Genomic DNA, 22,155 nt, shown 5'->3' with positions numbered 1-22,155 from the left:
ACTGCTGCCAGAATAAATTCTCTAGCATCCCTCACTTCCTGCTCACTGCTGATCTGGTATCCTGGGAGAGCCTATCCCATTGGCCAACAACAACCATGTGCCCACCCTCCAGCTGCTTGGGGACAAACCTGTCTTTGGCTTTGATCCTGAGGGATGTGCCCTCCCATTTAATGTGGCATCCCTCACCCCTGTCCCCACTCTAAGAAAGTCCATTCTTGTTTAGTCACAAATGACAGTGTCTGGGACTCTCGACTGACAATACCTTCAATAAAGCTGACTTATATGGAATTTCTGCCACTGGAAAGTTTTGGAGCTTTACAATCTAAATTCTATACTAACAAAAGATAACTTTACATTTTCACATTCCTGGGCTTCAGTCTGAGGAAACACCTTTCCCATGCAAATGAATACTCTGTTTGACCTCACAACTTCCCTAGACCTGTACTTTCAGCCCACTTTCTAGTCAGGAAGCTGAGAGTCAAGAAAGTGGAGAGACTTTTTTCATACCAGTAATTGACAGAGCCAAGATTGAACGCTTCCAAAGCATTACATTGTGATTTGTTCTCAATATGTGAGGGTCAAATGGCTAGGGTTAAGTTAGACTCTTCTAGATCATTTGTCCTTAGCATGGTGCCATTTTCCTCATGTGTTACACCTAAAATGGGAGTCAGTCCACGGGTCTAAAATGCTGCCTGTCTCCTCCAAACATGATATGGAAGTTTAATACGCCCTGCAGAACTCATTGTTTTTAGGTCACAGTCCTGTGCCACTAGAGAAACAGAATGAGTCAGGAACAAAGAATGGGTATTCTTTGCCCACCCACCCCATTTTTTAATTACTTGTCTAAGCTTCCTTCTTTTGCATTCCCTGAGTAGGAAGAGATAAGTAGAGAAGACAGACACTTTTTAGGTCATTCTGTCAGCTGCTCTTCGCCCTGACTGTCTATGGAGACTTTGTGGATCCCCAGGCCTTTACCTCCTGTTAGCAGAGTACATCGAAGGCAAGAAATGTTTAAGACCAGAACTTTAATGGGTATAAGTAAGAAACATATCTGTTTTCCATTAAGGAGATTAACTTCTCTGCTGAGGTTGTTACAGGACTGGGTTGGGGGCTGCTTGGGGCTGACTGGCCTTCTCTGACTGGGTGGGCGCTGACCCCCTCCAGCTCTCTTTCTGAATCAGGCACTCTTCTTCTAAACTTGCCTTCCTCTGCTGGAGTCTTATCAGAGGCCCTGCTTTCAAGTAGTGACATAATAGGGTAATAAAGGTGAATCCTTGTTTTCAGGACAAGTTGAATATTGTTCCCATGTATTTTACAGCTGTTCAGTGAAGCCATTCTTATGTTGAATTACAGAATAAGTACATTTTATAGCAAAAATAACATCCTTTATTGGTTTCCCACACAACATCCATCTCTCTCTCCTCTCTCTCTCTCTCTCTTTATAATATACTTACCTCTTAATTTTGTCAACCCACCCCTAGTATAGAGCCTCACAGAGGGTCACTATGTAGTAAATATTTGCTGAATAGAATAATGAAAGCTTTCTAGAGACTTAGAAACAGATGTAAATCCCTACAGTCCAACAAACTGGATTTAGAATAGACCAAAAGGGTGCACTTAAGAATGTGCCTGAAAAATATTTGACAATTTACTGTCATCATTTTGTTTTCTGGGTAGCCTTTCTTCCTACCTCTCTGTCTTCCTCCTCCTCTCCTCCTCCTCTCCTCCTCCTCTCTCCCTCTCTCCCTCTCACCCTCCCTTCCTCTCTCCCTCCCTTCAGTCTGTCCATTGTCCATTGTCTTCTGTCCGTCCCTCCCTCCCTCCCTTCCTGCCTGCCTGCCTGCCTTCCTTCCTTCCTTCCTTCCTTCCTTCCTTCCTTCCTTCCTCCTTTCCTCCCTCTCCCTCTCCCTCTCCCTCTCCCTTTCTCTGTAACTCTCATTATGGCAATTTTCAAACACACATACAAGTAGAGTCCACTAATTGTCCACTAAACCCTCAAGCACACCCAGCTTTGATAGCCATCCACTTTTCTGCATCATTTATACCCTGCCTTTTTTTTTCCATCCTTTTGGGGAGTAAATCAAAATTAAACTTGCCTGATTTTGTCTTCAAAATCTTATGTATCACAAACAGAAGAAGACTTTAAAAACTTATAATACCATTATCACCCCCGCTCCCAAATTAACAATTAGTCTGTAATACCATCTAATGGTTAATTTGTGTTTGGCTTTCATCTCTTCTGGATTTCCCTTAAGAGTTTTTCTTAAATGTTAATTGTGGCTTAAGACTAGTGGTTTCTTATTCTTCCTGGTAACCTCCAGCACCTTCCCTCCAAACCCCACTTGAGTACTTATAATTGCTAAATGGGTAATTTACATCTCCATTAATTCACTCCAGGAACAAACACTTAAAATGCACCATGACTGGTGAATAAGATGGACAGTGCCCTTGGCCTCAAGGAGCTTACAGTTCCAGCTTGGATATTCCTCTAACACTAAGCATGATAAAATACATCTCATTATCTTGCCCCAAATGTCCAGCACTCCTTAAGTTTCCCAAGTCTGACAGCTGTGTCACCATTCCCCATGCCTCTTGACTTTCTTCATCCTGTCAGCCTGAAGCCTGGCTGGTTTTTTTCTGAAATTATTTATTTTTACTTTTAATTTTAGAGAGTACATGAGCAGAGAAGAGGGGCAGAGGAGGAGAGAGAATCTCAAGCAGGCTCCACCCTCAGCACAGAGCCCAACATAGGCCTTGATCTCACAACTCTGATATTATGACCTGAGCTGAAATCAAGAGTCAAATGCTGAACCCACTGAATCACCCAGGTACCCATTTTCTGAAATTATTTCTATATCCTTTTCTTTCTTCAGGAAATTAGCCTTCTGTGCTAAAGAAACACAACCTGTGTTAGAATTCACAAGAGTTCTGCCTTTTATTTTAGGCCAAACTAATAGGGAGTTAGTAACGGCTCTGAGGGTCTGGAGTCCAATGTTGTGCCAGGAGAGGCTTCATCTGAGATGGGTTCAAGGATGAAGGTCAGGATACAAGACCAGAAAATAATACCGTGCATCCCATATGAGGTGTGTGGCAAGTAGGAAATGGGCAGAAAAGAAGGAAAGCTGTGACGAGGAATGAAATGAAATAAGGCAGGTATGAGGCATGACTCTGGTTGATTCATTTGGAGTTCATTTGAAAGCAGAGAATCAATGTTGGATCCCTTCCTTTACCTAATTGTTGTCTAACAAATTATAGCAAAATTAGCACTTTAGACAAAACTTTTTATTCTCTCACAGTTCTGCACATCAGAAATCCAGGCAGTTCAGTTAGATTCTCTGCTCAGGGTCTCACAGGCTAATGTCCAGGTGTTAGCCAGCCAAGGGTCTTACTTGGAATCTGGGGAAATCAGCTGTCATTTCCATAATCCCCTCGAAGGCTCTCAAATACAGAAAAACACCATGATGGGGATATTTCTACTTTCTCTGCCCTTTTCCTCATCATGGCACTGATACTAATGATGACCATAATCTTCTACCTGTTCCCTCAGCTTGAACAATGGTTTAATCTGCTTATTTAACATAAGACCCAGGATTTTCTGTTTATTTAAAAAAAAACCCATAGAATTCTTTTGTAAGTTTGAAAAGATTAATGTTTTGTGTGTGAGTGTGGGCATGTGTGTTTTTATTTAAATTAAATTCGTGTAACTTCATGACCTCACCCCATTGAAAACTGAGATGCTGGGACCCATCGCCTTTTCTCATTGATGTTAGGGCCATCTGGAATATTTAGTGTATTTAACACATGATCACATCAACAATAAACTTGCTAGTTGGTTTTCAAGAAAGCTTTTTTTTTTTTTACTTAGTTTACAGAAATTATTAAAAATAAGTCTCCTGCTATTAGACTCCTATTCCCCAGGCTCTCTTATGAACTTTTCTAAAAATATTCAGGATCTGCTAATTGTAATTTTCATTTCTGAGGCTAGTGTGTGAAAAGGAGGATTTTCAAAACAATTAGACCAAATATGCAGTTCAACATTTGTAAACCTACTATTCCAAAGATAAACAGCCCTCAACTTTCTTTCACACTAATGGGACACTGTTTTCTCAGTATGGGATTACAATCAGTACCTATTTGTTACTTAACATTTTAAGAAAAATTCCCCCCTCATCTTCTTCTAGAATCCAGTTATTTCCATAGATAAGATTTTTAAAATAATGCATTTGCTGGTAATTAAAATCTGAACCATTTCCCTTGAAAACCAATGGCAGTCTTGGAGAATGCATTCTTAGGAAACCAAAGCAATACTTAACCAGTGTGTAAGGTTAACATTCACAAGGTTAGGTACAATTACCTGACAGAAGTGAGATGATAAATTGATTTTTATATTTTCAGATTAATTTTCCCAATTCAGAATCCATTTGACTTAAACACATAGTGCCCCCCAAAAAACTGTCGATTCCAAAAATTATTTCTACTGGAGGCCTTCAGATATTTAAAAATTTATGTTCCATTTTATCTAGTACTTGAATTGGCCTAAAGGAAGTGAGATGGTTTTAACACTGTTGTGAATCCATCATTCTTCCTTCCTTCTTTTTCTTAGCAGATCGAGGCAGGATAAAAGCAGTGGTGGTAGGCATACCTGGTCTGTAGTTGGTGCTCAGTAAAGAGTTGCTGAACAAATGAATGAATGTATGAATGGATGAGGATTGCACAAAATTGAGGAGGCTGCATTCCTCTGGAGTGGTTTTTAGCCTCTCTGAGGCAGCAGGTGATTTGCAGGAACGGAGACAGAACAGCTGCTTCCCATCACCTTCCCTCAAACTCCAGCAGTGGGTGTTGCTGTGACCTCAGTCTTGCTGGCACTTGACTGCACAGGGAGGACGTGCAGGTTCAGAAATTTTGTGAAATAAAGTCAAGAAAATTTACAGGATGCCTGCAGGGCAGGGGGTACCAAAAAGACCAAGCGGGAGTTTATGTAGTGACTGTACCGGCAAAAACTTCCCCTGGTGGCTGGCTGTGAAGTCTAGAGTTTGGCTCCTCATGTCATCAAGAGTGACACATGTTATTAATGGCACCGCTTCCTGAAGTCTCCTTGAATCTTGCAAATTTCTCTCTCTTCTGTCTCTCCCTCCCTCTTATGCTCCCTCCTTTCCTCTCTCTCTCTCCACCCCTTTCCCATCACCTTCCTTCCCTTTTACCCTCCCTCAGTCTCTTTCACACTCTCCCTCTTTCTGAGGTGGTGGTGGACAGGTATAGAGAAGACGGTTTTTCTCAGGATCTGCTGAGGTGGAGGGGCAGTTCCTTCTGTGATAGGCACATTCATGAACTGGGGGTCATACTCCAAGAATATCTAAAGATGATTCAGCATCAGCATGAGGTACTTTGAGTTTTTTGGCATTTTTTTGTTACCAGGGACAAAAAAAAAAAAAAGTGGAAATGAATCACTTCATGTAAATAAAACTTCAATAGTACTTTTCTGGAAAAAAACAGAAACAGCCCATCATAGAAACGACAGTTCCTGTGCCAAGAGGGAAGTGAGTGGGGAGCAGCTTGAATATGCACCAGGTCACCTCCTGTAGTAACCTGTACTCCAGGAGTAGCTTAGGCTTGAATGGGATCATTCAAGCAGGGAAGGTGAGTAAGACAAATATGTGAACAAATGTCATGGGGAAAAATCATGATCAATAGTTGTCAAAGGCGATGATAGTGCAGCTGGGCAGGGAGATGTTAAGGATTATTTTTCCTCCTAGAATTTTAAGATAAATTTCTGAAATTGTTGTCACTGTTGTTATCCTTTACAGAGAAAATTTGCAGCCGCTGGCATCTAGGGTTTGCTCCTTGTCCTGATAGGGCTGATTGGGGTCTTGATTTGTTCAGACTGTTTCCTCACTTGAGCTGGTTGGTAAGACTTAACATTTCAAGTACTATCTTGACATCTTTGAAACTCACAGGTTTCCAGAGGGCCATGAGGTTCCCCTGCTCTCACCAGATATGCCCCCGACCCAGTAGAAAAGGCTCTACCTGGCCACATCATTTGCACTCCACCTAGAACTCAACAGACTTCACTGCCATGCGAGTTTGCACAATTATTCAAACAAGCCATAGAAACCAGGGAGTGCCTCACCCTCTTGATACTACAAAATGTGCCTCCCACAGTCAAGTGCAATTTCTTTGTGACCCTGCCTGGCATACAGTGTCCTCCTCCCCCAGGCTGTGAATATATGTGACTAATAAACTGCCATGGACCTCATCTGTCCAATGTCAAGGGTTGTGTGTTCAGCCACCTCATACTGTTTAGGGTGGAGAATACCTCCTTTGCCAATAGGGTTGCAATATTGTGATTTATAGAAACGTAGTTGGTCATTACGATGACCAAAATGTGTCTCATATATATTTGGTCTTTGTCCAGAGTTTCTGCTTCATAGCCCCCAAAACTCTTGGAATTTCCTGAGCACTAAGAACAATGGGAGCATCTTTTGAAATATTTGGTCCGTTATCCTCAGTTCCTGAAATCACTTCAGAGTCATAAAGGTAATAAGTGTCTTGTTATTCAAAGCAAGCACTTTCCACCACAACTGGGTTTATGTTCATATGGTAACTTTGGAAAGGACCTAAGGATGTGGGGGCTTTATTCAACCATGAATAAAAGGTTGTAACTTTCATTCCTTCTCTGACTTTCCAGAAGGAGAGAGGGGCTGGAGGTTGCATCAGTTATCAGTTGTCCACAATGTAGTCAATCATACATATGTAATGAAGCCTCCATAAAAACCCAAAATGGGGGTGGTGGTTCAAGAGCTTCCAGGTTGGGGAATCAGAACACTTCCACATGCCACAGGGATGGCCCCCAAACTCCACAAAGACAGAGGCTCCTTTGTTTTGGGACCTCCCTCTATGTATCTGTCTCTTCATCTGGCTGTTGATTTGTGTCCTTTAATATCTTTTGTAATAAATCTGTAATCTAGTGAGTAAAAGGATTTCCTGAGTTCTGTGAGCCACAGATTAATAAAAAATCCAAGGAGGAGACACAGGAACTTCCAATCTGTAGTCACTGGATCAGAAGCACATAACAACCTGGGCTTGTACTTGGCAAGTGAAGCAGGAGGCAGTCTTGTTGGACTGAGCCATTAATATGTGGGATCTGATGCTACCCCCAGGGAAATAGTGTCAGAATTGAATTGAATTGTAGGACACCCAGCTGGTGTCAGAGCATTGCTTGGTAGTGCTGAGGAAGCCCCTACTTAGGCATGTTGAAATTGGGTGCAGCACCCTTTTTAAGGGTGAATAGGAGGTTATCAGAACTTGTGAACTCATGAGTCTTGTGTGTTGACCAGTGCTTGGCTCACCCAGTAGCCAAAAGTCTATTCATATTTCTGGGGGCAGATTTCTATGTGCAGATGCAAGGAGATACAAAACATAGAATAAGTAATCAATAAGCACAGAACTGACCTGAACCTTTGATTATTGGAGCAAGACTAATGATTCAGAGCCCAGGACAGGATCAGGAATCTGAACTTACTCAATGAAAAATTGACTGTATGTTCACACACTTGCCTTTCCCCATGGTAAGACACAATCTTTAAGACTTACAGTGTCAGCTCTTTATTTTATGTCTGGGGACTATAGTTCTTGAAGTCTCTTGATTGCATTGCTTAAGATGAGTTTGACATAGAAACATCAACATGGAACAACAGTGAAAATGTTAAACTAAAACTTAGAAACAAGGTACTACCTTAGATACTTTCCGCTTAGTAAAAACAGCCACAATACTAAATAGAGGTCCAGTTGCACTGATTGCAATTATTGCTTTGTTATTCTCAGTGTCAAATAATATTCGGTTCTTTTTCCCCATATAGAACCTCAAAAGCCATCAGCCCATGGAATATTTTCTTTAAACTGGTCAATTTGGTGGAGTAATTTATTTAAAATAGGTTTTCTTAAAAATATAGTTTTCTCTTTATTTCACAAAATGAGTAATGCAAGTTGGGATGTGGAGCTATAAAGTCATTGCAAAAAAAATTACACAGCAAAACTGCTATTTTTGGCTTTTAATTCCTACCAGTTTGCCAACTTGTTGCAAGTTATACTTATCAAGGGATCATACACTTTTTCCATCTTGTTTCATCTTGAACCCTAAAATGCTAACAGAGACCGTGAATGGTATTTAACTTAATTAGCTAGTGTTGCTATTGATTGCTACATCTCCTAGCTCTAAATATCTCTAAAAATAGGTTTCCTTTGATTCCAGCTTTTAAGTGACATAAATTGTATTCAAAGGAGAGAAAAGCATTACTTAAGTTATCTATATCTGTTTATATTTCTAACCAGTATGCTTTATCACACAGTCCTTGGTTTATGTTATAAAAGGATGGATCTATTAGAAGTAAGCAGAAACCACAGGCATTCCTTTGAAATAACTCTTAATGGGAAACGGTTTTTAAAAATAATATTTGAACTTTACAAAAATGAATTTTTAAAGGAGTAATTTTATTGTGTTCACACCCTGTGAAATTTGAGACACTGAAATTAAACATTGTAATATATAGTACACAGGTGCAGTTGCTATTTTTTTTTTTTAAACAAGAGGTATTTAGTGAATATCATTTGGGTCACTGAAATTAAACAATTTTCACCTATTTTACACAGAGAAGGATCTCTTCCACACGAGGCATAGATTTATGTAAAGAATGTTATTTAATAGTCAAGAGCCTTTATTGGCCAGATTTCAAAGCAAACAGTTGCCAAGTTCAGATATGAAATTTAACAGAGCATGTGGTAGACAGAATTCTAAGATGGCCTCAAAGATCCCCTCCTCCCTAGCCCCCCATGGAGTAGGTGGCTGTGACATCCTGCAAATGTGAATGTGATGGATTCTGCTCCATGATTAGGTTATGTTACATGGTACAGTTGACCTTAATGTAGGTAAATTATCCACATGGGCTTGACCTATTCACATGACTGGGGTCACAGAAGAGGAAGTCAGAGATTTGAAGCAGGATGATTTGATGCACTGTTACTAGCTTAAAGATGAAGGAAGCCAAGTGGCAAAAAAGTTATGGGCAGTGTCTAGAAGCTGACAGTGGGCTCTGGCTGACAGCCAGTCAGGAAAGAGGACCTCAGTCCTGTCATTGCTAGGAACTAAATTATGCTAACAACAAGAATGATCTTGGGAGTAGACTTTTCCCTAGAGCCTCTAGATAAGAACTCAGTCCAGCCAACACGTTGATTTTTCCCATTTGATACAATGAGCAGAGAACCCAGCCACGTAGCACCAGAATTTTGACCTAAAGGACAATGAACTAATAAGTGGGCATTGTTTTAGGCTGTTAAACTTGTAGTAACTTCTTACACAGGAATACAAAATTAATACAGAGCATAGAATTATATTTTATTGGAAAAATAAATGAAGGAATTTTTATTTATTTCTCATGATTATTTGTCACAGAATAGGTAGGGAGGTAGGGGAGGGCATAGACTAGAGCTCAGCTATATCAAACTACCTGTGGTGAAGGCCTGGTTTTATTTTCAATCTATCATGGATGGATTCTTTTATTAACTTTGATAAAAATGAATCAGTATAAAAATGAAAACACAAAGATATCTGAAAATTAATCCCAATTTGTTATTATTAGATTCAAATAAAGCTACTTTGTCAAATTGTTATAAATATTTATAAACACTTATTCTCAAATTTTATACTTCTTATAGACTAATAACAGTCTATGGGCCAGCTCTGGTCCATGGACTGCATTTTGAATAGCACTGATTTAGATCATGTTAAATTTGAAGGTTTCTGAGGCTAAAAACATTAACCTGTCCTAAGACTTCAAGAGATAAAAATCTAACCATTTGTGTGTTTTTAGCTGCTTTAAATCAGAATAACTAGAGAAAATGATATTTTGGCCTCAAAACCCTTTTATCATCAAAGCATTACACTATCCTGAAAGTGGAAATGTAGTTTATATGAGCTTGACAAAAATAAACTAAAAATATTGTCATGAAGCCTGAGCATTTTGTTCATGTTGAGAGTCTAGAGAATGATACTAAATTCCTTTCAAATAAATGAGAAAATTTCAAGTTAACCACTTTGTAATAATATGGAGTGGATCCCTGTCCCCATTGCTAGCTATTTTTGAATGGAAAACCACAAAGGTACAGAATTGACATGTAGAGACACATTATGCCCCAGGAGGCAGTTATTCTGTTCATCGTGACTCATTAGTATTTTTTAGCTTTCTCCTAAAAATTTTCATGTGGTAGAGACAACCATGAGTTACTCATCATCTATACTGCCTTACTTAGATAACATCCCTCAGTTTATTAATCCATTGAGTAGAAATTACTTCCTACTGTCTTTTTCTTTCTTTCTTTTTTTAAATTTTTTTAATGTTTTATTTATTTCTAGGAGAGAGAGAGAGAGACAGCGTGAGCAGGGGAGAGTCAGAGAGAGAGGGAGTCACAGACTGAAACAGGCTCCAGGCTCTGAGCTGGCAGTCAGCACAGAGCCCGATGCGGGGCTCGAACCCACGAACCACAGGATCATGACCTAAGCGAAAGTCGGACGCTTAACCGACTAAGCCACCCAGGCGCCCCCCTACTGTCTTTTTCTAGTAGGCTTTCTTAATGTTCAAAACATTTGTCGTAGAACTTAAAAGAAGAGTTTTCTGATAAGTTAGTATTCATAGGCAAACAACATAAAGAAATTGAGCTGGTTTAAGCACGATTTCAGTAAGAGAAACTAAGAGCAGCAGAATAGTTTATATCATGTTCATATCATACTTTACATACTTTATGAAGGAATTTAGCTTGGTGAGGATTGTCACTCTATGGAGAAATATGGCATGGATACCAGCAGTTTTACTGAGCATGGCACCATGTTCCTAGAAACAACGTTAGGGTCATTGAATATAGGCCTTTTTGATAGTGCATAGATAAAATGAGCACTGCCTCTATTCACTGCTAAGTTCCACATGAACCTTGCTAATCGTGCAACATTTTTCCCACTGACCCCAGATACAGCCTCAGAATCTTTCTCAACATAGTATTCTAGGAAATCAATAGTTATGTGAGATTGGCTCAAAATTAAACCTATATGCTTTCCATGCACCTAAATCATTTAAGATAGATTCTATTCTTCTGTTGATTGAATTGACTGCCATTGCATTCTCATTAATGAACATCTGGGCCTGGGAGTAGAAGTGGAATGCCATAAAGAGAAAACAGTGTTCTCAATGTAATTTCTAAATACAGGGGTGTAGCTAGATTAAAATGTTTAAAATGCATTTTCTTTGGACCAGTTACCTATCAGAATCCATCCTCCCCCCAGTTATTTTGTGCACTGCCAAGAGAGTGTACAACTGGCTAAAATGTTACTCCTAGAGATTTATCAATGGGTTTTCCATCAACTAAAAGGCAAAGAAGAAGATCAAGTGTAATTTTACTGGGGTCAGTCTTTGGCGGGCATATGTTAACAGTTTCAGTCATGGCCAAGGAGATGGGATAGAATACACTCAAGAAATTTGCAACTGGGCAAGTTGGCTAGGACTTTGCATAGCTACGTTCATATTGAGAAAGACTGCAATACTATAAACAAGTTCACTGTTCTGTTTCTATTATAAACCAAATGTAGGGAACAGTGAAAGCGCTGCTGCATACAGATTTACCTTTGGTAAACAGGGATTTGCAAAATAATCAGTAAGCACAATGGCAGTATCAGTTGGCCAAGACTTGAAAATTGCATCACAGAGCACGTGACTGGATGTGTTAGGGTTGGTGCCATGTTACTAAATGATTCAGTGGTGTCACAATTCTGGCTATATGTGTGGAGTTTATATTACATCCTCATCGCTTCTCCTAGAGGAGATGTTAAAGTGAAGGATACCATTGCAAGTGTACCTGAAATTATGATAAAGAATTTGGAAGGAAACTGCAGCTGAATTTTTGTCTTACATGAAACAAGATAGGCATGTGCACCCTAAAAGTTACTCATGAACTGCTGTAGGCTGGTGATCCAGTAGTTCCTAGGGTGTTGAGAAAAGATCACTGATTTTTCTTATTCTTCCAGCTTGATACTTTGATGGACTGAGCAGCAGGAGGGTAAAGGAGAAAACAAGGGAGGCAGCATACCTTAAGCTTAGGAAGGTTATGTGATATAAACTATATGGCAGGTTAATCACAACTTTTGGAAGTTCAAACAACTACTTAAGGTAAATGAGAGGTGACTTCTAAAATGGTGAAGTGATGAGATCTGTAAACTTTCTAACTGATGAAACAACTGTAGCTCATAAAGATTACTTACAAAATGAAAATCTTTGAGATTATCTTAAGGGTATACATTTAGAAATACACTTGAATGAAGTATATTTATATTTAATGAATGAAGAAACATTTACTCAAAAAGATCTGTATCAATAAGGAGAGAAAGAGTTTGATAGGTCATTTGCAAATATCCTCTCCCTTTCCATTGGTTGCTTTTTAGTTTTGCTGATTGTTTCCTTTGCCATGCAGAAGTTTTTTATCTTGATGAGGTCCCAATAGTTCATTTTTGCATTTGTTTCTCTTGCCTCCAGACTTGTTGCGTAAGAAGTTTCTGAGGCTGAGATCAAAGAGGTTTTTGCCTGCTTTCTGCTCAAGGAGTTTGATGGCTTCCTGCCTTACATTTAGGTGTTTCATCCATTTTGAGTTTATTTTTGTGTATTGTATAAGGAAGTAGTCCAGGTTCATTCTTCTGCATGGCACTGTCCAATTTTCCCAGCACCACTTGCTAAAGAGACTGTCTTTATTCCACAGGATATTCTTTCCTGCTTTGTCAAAAATTAGTTGGCCATATGTTTGTGGGCCCATTTCTGGGTTCTCTATTCTGTTCCATTGATCTATGTGTCTGTTTTTGTGTTAGTACCATACTGTCTTGATGATTACAGCATTGTAATACAGCTTAAAATACAGAATTGTGATGCTTCCAGCTTTGATTTTCTTTTTCAAGATTGCTTTAGCTATTAGGGGTCTTTTCTGATTCCATGCAAATTTTAGGATTGTTTCTTCTAGCTCTGTGGAAAGGGCCCAGGTGTCTTAACAAGTATTTCAAAATAAAGATTATAAAGAAACAATTTTTTTAAAAGGAATGACAGTATCTCATCGAATAGGAAATATAAATACTTAAATTATAGAAAAGAACCAAATAGGAATTCTGGAGTTATTAAGTATGATAATGACAAATTCATTAGAGGGATTCAAAGAGTAGAGTTAAACTAGTAAAGAAAAGAATCAGTAAACTGTAAGATAACTCTATAGAGATTATGTAATCTAAAGAATGAAGAGAAAAAGGAATATAGAATGAACAGATTCTCAGAAATGAGTGCGCCAACATATACATAATGGGAGCGTCAGGAGAGGAGGAAAAAAAGGAACAGAAAAATCACTGAAATATAATGGTTGTAACTCTTCTGAATTTGATGAAAAACATTATACATCAAAGAATCTCAACATACTGCATAGAATAAATTACATACATCATACATACATCATAGTAAAAATGTTGAAAGCTAAAAATAGAGAAGATTTTGAAAACAGCAGATAAATGACTTGAGGTGTTCAAGGAAATCCCTATAAGATAAACATCTAACTTTTCATCAGACACACTGGGGGCCAAAAAGCAGTAAGATAACATTCAAAGTGCTGAAAGAAAAACCTGTCAACCAAGAATCTAAGAAAACTACATTGCTTACAAATAAAGGTGAAATAATGACATTGCCAGATAAACAAAAACAGAGAATTTATTGTTAGTAGACAACAGAACTAAATACATGTTCTTTTCCTTTCTTCTCTTAACTGATTCAAAAACAATTGTATAAAACTGTATGTATGTATGTATGGACCTGTATCATATGGAAATGTAATATATTTGATAATAGCACACAGGAGATTAATTGAGTAAAACTGTATTGGAATAAAGAAATAATACCAGATAGTCTTCAAATCCACAAATTTGTATAAAAATAAGATGTATAAAAATAGATATGCAAGCAACAACATTAAGAAAGGTAGAGTGGCTACTCTAATATCAGAAAAAATGGACTTAAAAACAAAGCTGTTGCTAGAGATAAAGAGGGGCATTTTATTTTACCTTTTTAAAATTTATTTTACTTTTAGAGAACATGAGTGGGGGAGAGGGACAGAGGGAGATGGGGAGGGTGGTGAGGGAGAGAGAATCTTAAGCAACTGAAATCAAGAGTCATGGAGCCACCTGAGTTGCTCGGTCAGTTGAGCAAACTCTTGGTTTTGGCTCAGGTCATGATCCCAGGGTCATGGGATAGAGCCCCCAGGTTGGGCCCTGTGCTGAGCATGATGCCTGCTTAAGATTCTCTTTCTCTCCCCTCTTCAGTCTCTCACCCTGACTAGTAAGTGCATGCTCTCTCTCTCTCTAATTAAAAAAAAAAAGCAAGCAAGAAAGAAATCAAGAGTAGGACACTCAATTGACTGAGCCACCCAGGCACCTCAAAGAGGGAGGTTTTATAATGATAAAAATGTCAATCCATAAAGAAAGTGTAATGGTTATAAACATACAAGCATTTAACAACAGAGCCACAAAATATGTGAAGCAACAACTGACAGAATTAAGAAATAAGTGATTGATTTAGTAATATTTGTATACTGCAATACCCCATTTGCAATTACAGGATAAACAAGCAGAAGATCAACACTATAAACAAACTGTAACTAAGAAACATCTGTAGAACACCCTATCCAATAATGATAGAATACATACATATTCTTTGCAAGTACATATTGAAAATTCACTGGAGTAGACCACATGCTAAGCCAAAAACACAAGCCTCAATAAATTTAAAACTAGTGAAATCATACAAAGTATGCTCTCTGACCACAGTGGAATGAAATTGGGAATCAATAGCAAACAATTTGGAAATTCAAAAATGTATGGAAATTAGTCAGCATACTCCTAAATAATCAATAGGCCTATACAAAATTATAAGGAAAATTAGAAAATACTCTTAGATGAGTGGAAATGAAGATACAACTTATGAAAATGTTTGGAAGCCATCCACAACAGTTGTTACTGGAAAATTTACAGCTATAAATGCCTACATTAAAAAAAGTCAATGATCTCAAATGAATTACCTAACCTTTCTCCTTAAGACACTAGAAAAAGAAGAAAAAACTAAATCTAAAGCAAGCAGAAGGAAGGAAATAATAAAGGTAAGGCGGAAGTTAATGAAATAGAAGTTAGAAAAACAATAGAGAAAATCAATGAAACCTGAAAGAGAATAAACAGATTACAAACTCAGTAATGGAATAGGGGACATCACTACTGATTTTACACAAATAAAAAGGATTTTAAGAGAATACTGTGAACACCTGAATATCAAAAAATTATATCTTTAGGAGACTGCAACCTTCTGGAACTGACTAAAAAAGAAACAGAAGTGACAAAAGAAAAAACAGATACACTACACTTCATCAAAAACATTCGTGTTTCAAAGGACACCATAAAAAGGATGAAAAGACATTCCATAGAATGAGAGAAAATATTTTCAAATCATTTATTTGCTAAGGGACCTGTTCACAGAGTTTTTTAAAAAGCTCATACAACTCAATAATCAAAAGACAACTCAATTAGGAATGTCTGAGTGGCTCAGTTGGTTGACTCAGGTCATGATCTCAGGACTCTTGAGTTTGAGCCCTGCGTTGGACTCTGTGCTGACAGTTCAAAGCCTGGAGTCTGCTTTGGATTCTGTGTCTCCCTCTCTCTCTCTCTCAGCTCCTCCCCTGCCCTCTCTGTCTCTGTCTTCCTCTCTCTGTCTCTCTCTCTCAAAAATAAAAAAAATTTTTAAAAAGACAACTCAATTAAAAATAAAAAATCTTAATTGACATTTTTCCAAGTAAGATATACAAATGGTCAATAAGCACATGAAACAATGCTCAGTATCATTAGTTATCAAAGAAATGCAAGTCAATTCCACAATGGGGTACAATTTACAACCTGCTAGGGTGACTCTGACCAAAAAGACAGATTATAACGAGTGTTGTTGAGGACACATAAATTGGAACAGCCATACATTGCTGGTGGGAATGTAAAATGTGCCGCCACTTTGTGAAACAGTCTGGCAGTTTCTCAAAAAGTTAAATAGAGTTACTATGAGACATAGCAGTTCCATTCTTAAGTATATGCTCAAGAGAAATGAAAACATGCATTTATACTAAAAACTGGTACCCAAATATTCATAACAGTATTGTTAATAACAGTGAAAAAAGTAGTAATGACTAACGTATTCATCAGCTGATGAATGAATAAAATGTAGTATACTCATACAGTCTAATATTATTTGATCATAAAAAAGAACAGTAAGTGCTACAACATGGGCAAACCTTTAGTCTTTGGCTATATTTTTATTCAATAAAGAATCAAAGAAATGTTCACTCATTCACAGTCATTCATTTAATTTATCCATTCATTATTCATTTATTCAGGCAACATTTACTAAGTATCTGCCAAGTAGTAATACCATTCTTGTGTCAAGAGATTATATCTAGGGGCGCCTGGGTGGCTTAGTTGGTTAAGCGCCGACTTTCGCTTACGTCATGATCTCGCGGTTCGTGGGTTCGAGCCCCGCGTCGGGCTCTGTGCTGACTGCCAGCTCAGAGCTTGGAGCCTATTTCAGTCTGTGACTCCTTCTCTCTCTCTGACCCTCCCCTGCTCACGCTGTCTCTCCCTCTCCTAGAAATAAATTAAAAAAAATTTTAAAAAAACCTATAAAAAAAAAAGAGAGATTATATCTAGACATAGTCCTGCTTATTTGTCTTATATGTACTGAATCATAGAATTTAAGAAGATCTGGGAGCACTCTGGGCATCTTCGTGCCTTCAAATGCTTCATTTAATGGGTGGTACACATGACATCAATGGATATCAAAAGGCATGTTGTGACTGAGTAGTAGAGTTGGTTTGTGACTTCAGATTGAGGAGTAACATTTTTATTTAACATGTTGATAGTTTATTTATCTAGCTGTTACCTTGGGTAAATGGATTCACAGTGGAAAATTACCTTGGCAAGTGGGCTTATTACTAACTCTGAGGTTAGCCCTGCTTTTAAGAATTGCTGTTATTTCACCTAGATATACAGAAGGAGATACTACTGCAGATTTTTTGTGGCAAGCGGGAAGGATATTTTATTTCCTTTTAGTCCTTTTTTATGCAGTCATTAGTGAAGGAAGAATTTGAAAATTGGTATGAAGTGGATGAATACATCTGGCTTTTCAAGTAGTGACTGTGGTCTCTATGCATGGAAACAGATAGGACAGGATATTTGGCCCAAACAATAGATCAAAGCCACATGTGTGACCATATAATGATCACTTGCACTCTGCATTGAATGTAGTTGCCTATGTCGGACATTTGTCATTTATTTTGGCTCTTCATTCATTCTGTTTCAGCATCTAAACCCTTAGTAAAATGTCAAGGAAATATTTATTTAATTTCCCATCCTATGTGTCTTGGTACGGAACCGACTGTCTTTTACTATAGTTGCTGAAAATGCTAGATTTTTGCTTTTCCAACCCTCATTACAGGAGAACACAAGCACCCAACATACGAGTCATGGATACCTATGTCGGAATTTTATTCAGGGACTCATAATTCAAAAAGTAAATAATAAGAACTTGCTCTTCAAGGCTGAAGGACCAATCAGTTGAAGCTGTTTCCTTATTAAACAAGGTTTTTGATTTGGGATTTACATGGCTACTTAGTTTCAACCTCTCCCAAAGATTCTGTTAATTACCTAATATCTTCTTAATTAATTGCCTTTTTCTTCTTAACTCAACCAGAATTTACTTCTGGTGCTTATAACTAAAAGCCCTCACTGATACAACACTCACAGCACGCTATCTAGTTAATCTCAGGGGTAGCCAGTCACCAGAATGGGCTGCTTTTTTTGAATGTGAAGGGTACTAATGTTAAATGGAGGCCATGTAACAGGATGAAAAAGATGAAAATGAAGAAAGCCATTTTAATTATTTAAGCACATGGATTCCCATGATTCACTGCTTACATACAATACCCAGTGCTCATCCCAACAGGTGCCCTCCTCAATGCCCATCACCCATTTTCCTCTCTACCCCAGCCCCCCATCAACCCTCAGTTCTCTGTATTTAAGAATCTCTTATGGTTTGCCTCCCTCTCTGTTTGAAACAATTTTTCCCCCTCCCTTCTCCCATGGTCTTCTGTTAAGTTTCTCAAGTTCCACATATGAGTGAAAACATATTATATCTGTTTTTCTCTGACTAATTTCACTTAGCAGTTCCATCCACGTTGTTGCAAATGGCAGCATTTCATTCTTTCTCATTGCTAAGTAGTATTCCATCAACTGATGAATGGCTAAAGATGTAGAAAACAAACTTTTACCTTAGAATAGTTTTAGATTTACAGAGAAGTTGAAAAGATTGTATGGCCATGTCATTAAAAAAATTTTTTTAACATTTATTTATTTTTGAAAGACAGAGATAGAGCACTAGTGGGAGAGGGGCAGAGAGAGAAGGAGCTGTCAGCACAGAGCCTGATGTGGGGCTTGAACCCACGAACCATGAACTGAGCCAAAGTTGGACATTCAACTGACTGAGCCACCCAGGCACCCCATGACCATGTCATTTATTTTAAAAAGAATTTAATCTTTATTTATTTTTGAGAGACAAAGTACAAGCAAGGGAGAGGTAGAGAGAAGGAGACACAGAATCTGAAGCAGGCTCCAGGCTCTGAGCTGTCAGTACAGAGCCTGACATAGGGCTTGAACTCTCCAACTGTGAGATCATGACCTGAGCTGAAGTTAGATGCTTAACTGACTGAGCTTCCCAGGCACCCTGACCATGTAATTTTTAAAGTATGTCTTTATGACTGAGAAAATAGTGATGCTCAGTACAGATACCAGGAAGGAAAACAAAATGAGTATATTGTTGCCTAAGCCCTCTAGATTCTATTTTAAGTCCCTACCTTCTGCCAGCTACCGTTGAAGGTGGCAACATTCGATTGCTAGGCTTCCCCTGCTGCTCAAAATTCTGTCAGTAGCTGCCTTGACCACACTCTAACAACTGTAGAAAGAATTCTGTCATATCCTTAGCCAAATCAGAGACTAAGTCACTGGGTGCCACTTAGAGCAACAGCTTTAAATAGCTCCAGAAACCCCCAAAACTGTCTTAAATAAAGAAACAAATAGGAGATACAGGAATAAACTCTCCCAAACAACTAATCATCAGCACATAAGCTTTGAGTTTCCTTTCTTTGCTAAATTCTGGGACTGTGTTATTAATGCCACATTTGTTAAGACATTGGCCTTTGGAAGACCTGACAAATGTGTGCTGTATGGTGGCTGATGCCTATCATGTTCTTATTATGTGTTGTTTAGAGAACAGAATCTTATTCTTTATTGGTGGGTGGGTGGGATGATACTTCTGCTATTTTTAAATCCATAAGATGAAAAACAAATATTTACAATTTGAAGGGGATGTTAAGTGGTAAATTACACACCTAGTAATTTGTCTCCCAGAACTGAAGTTGAATATCATAGGTGGTGCCAAGTATCTAGCAATGGCTGAATGCAAAGTAAGAGAAAGGACCAGTTCTGCAACTGGATCCAGGAGACAAAGATACAGCAGCTACTCAGGAGAAACACAACTATGCAATAGCTAAGACTAGAGGTAAATGGCTCTGGTGAGTTCTCAAAGAGAACAACATGATATAATGGACCATACCCTTAACTAATGCTCTAATGAATTATCCTGAGCTATTTTACTTAATGCTCTAGTATGTTCCATTGTGCCTAAACACCATTTAATTGGAATAGCTGAATTTATTTAATTGAAACAAATGGGTCATTAGAGTGACATATAATTTATCACCGAAACAATGGGGCACTTTTGAGAGTAAATGGTGATGCCTAGTAACCATTTATACACAGACAGCAGGAGTAAACCAGGACCGTCTCAGGCAAAATAGGAACAAAGGTCATCCTTTTTTGCAACAGACTGGACACCGTTCTTTGTGTACCCAGAAGGTCTGATTCTTCCCTGGTGGTGAATGTCTACCAATATTTCAGGCAGTCAGTTTCTGTGGAGCCAAGGTTGAAATCTCAGAGATCTGGAAGTAACAGGATCTTAATGTAGGGTTTTTCTCATCGATTCCCCAACCTAATCCTGAATTGTCCTTTCCTATGATGTGGCCTTAATCAGGGCCATCCCAGTAACATTGACATTTTTAATAACTGAATGGAAATAATATTGTGGTTTAAACTAGATGTTTGGAGTAGGAGTCTTTACCTACTCTGTTCTTGTACTGATTTCCCATGTATTTCCATTTTAAAAAGCCAACCTCTCTTATAAATGATGCTGCTCTGATGAGCATCTTGGTACCTACACATTTGCATATTTTTTATTGTCTTGGACCTCATGTCTAGCATTTGAGACCTAGGTCAAAAATTATGATGTTTGTAAGGCTCTTCATACATATTTCTGAATTGTTTTGCAGAAATCACCAGTTTAAACTCAGATTAATAATGGATGAAAAAGCCTGTTCTATGCCATCACTGGAGCTTTCTTTAATATTTGTAAATTTAGTAGGTAAAAAATTGTATCTTCATATTATGTCTTTGAAATATCAGATTTTAGTCCATACCCACAGTTCTCAGATCATACGTATTTCGTATGTTTATGGGCCATTTTAGTATTGTTTCTTACTAATTTCTTATAGGTATCCTTTCCTCATTTTTAGCTGGTATGTTGGTCTTTTTGTTTATTGATTTTTAAATGTTTGTTTTTAAAAATCAATATGTATGGGGCTCAGTTGGTTAAATGTCTGACTTTGGCTCAGGTCATGATCTCACAGTTCGTGAGTTCAAGCCCTGATGTGGCAGCTCAGAGCCTGGAGGCTGCTTTGTATTCTGTGTGTGTCTCTCTCTCTCTTTCGCTGCCACTCCCCTGCCCATTCTCTGTCTCTCCTTCAAAAAAATAAATAAATAAATAAACATTAAAAATTTTTTAAAAAGAAATCAATATGTATAGTAACTACTTGTCTAGCTAGCTAGCATATACATTGCTCTTATGTATGCTATAGGTACTTCCCCAGGTTTTTTTTTTTTTTTTTGGTCACTGAATTTTGATTATGATGATTTTGACATTCATAAGGTTATTTATTCACACCCTCCTGAAGTTATATATAACCATCTCATCCTTTTATATTTAAATATTTTTAATGTTTTATTTATTTCTGAGAGAGAGAGAGAGAGAGAGAGACAGACAGACAGATAGTGTGAGCAGGTGAGGATCAGAGAGAGAGAGGGATATACAGAATCTGAAACAGGCTCCAGGCTCTGAGCTGGCAGCACAGAGTCCAGTGTGGGACTCAAACACACGAACTGTGAGATCATGACCTGAGCTGATGTCAGACACTTAACTGACTGAGCCACCCAGGTGCCCCTCATCCTTTTATATTTTGAGTATGCCTTTATACTTATAAAGATCAACTCTATACTCTGAGTTAGGAGAAAAATTTCCTTTTTCATTAAGAGTTTTAACTTTATAGTCCACGTGGTATTAATGCATGCTGTGAGAGGACAATTTCTGTGAATAAACAAGTATTCTGATTTGAATTTTCCTTAGCATTTATTAAATTATTATATCTTCTTGGATATTTTTTTAATTCATAGTCCACCAACTGAGTTCAATATCAGGACAACAATGCTTTACTTGTAATAGCTTTTTTATGCTTTTAAGTTATAATAGTCTTTCCCTCTCCTCCACCCCAAATTTTGTTGAGTACTTTTATCTGCTTAATTTACTATGGGTTTTATTTATTTATTTATTTATTTATTTATTTATTTATTTTTACCATGGATTTAGAACCATCACGTTTAGAAAGTCACTTTGGGACTTAATGCAATCACAAACTTACAGTTGCTCTAAATGCACCTACTAATATGCAGAGATAGTGGGTTATATTTTGAAAAGAGATTTTTTAAATGTTTACTTATTTATTTTGAGTGAGAGAGTGTGCATGGGAGGAGCAGAGAGAGAGAGAGAGAATATCTCAAGCAGGTTCTGTGCTGTGTGCTGTCAGGGCAGAGCCTGATGTGGGGCGGGGCTCAATCTCACAAACTGT

Source organism: Hyaena hyaena, unplaced genomic scaffold (assembly GCF_003009895.1).
Source record: "Hyaena hyaena isolate Hyena2069 unplaced genomic scaffold, ASM300989v1 scaffold_452, whole genome shotgun sequence".
Taxonomy (NCBI): domain Eukaryota; kingdom Metazoa; phylum Chordata; class Mammalia; order Carnivora; family Hyaenidae; genus Hyaena; species Hyaena hyaena.
Note: the sequence above shows the minus strand (reverse complement) of the source record.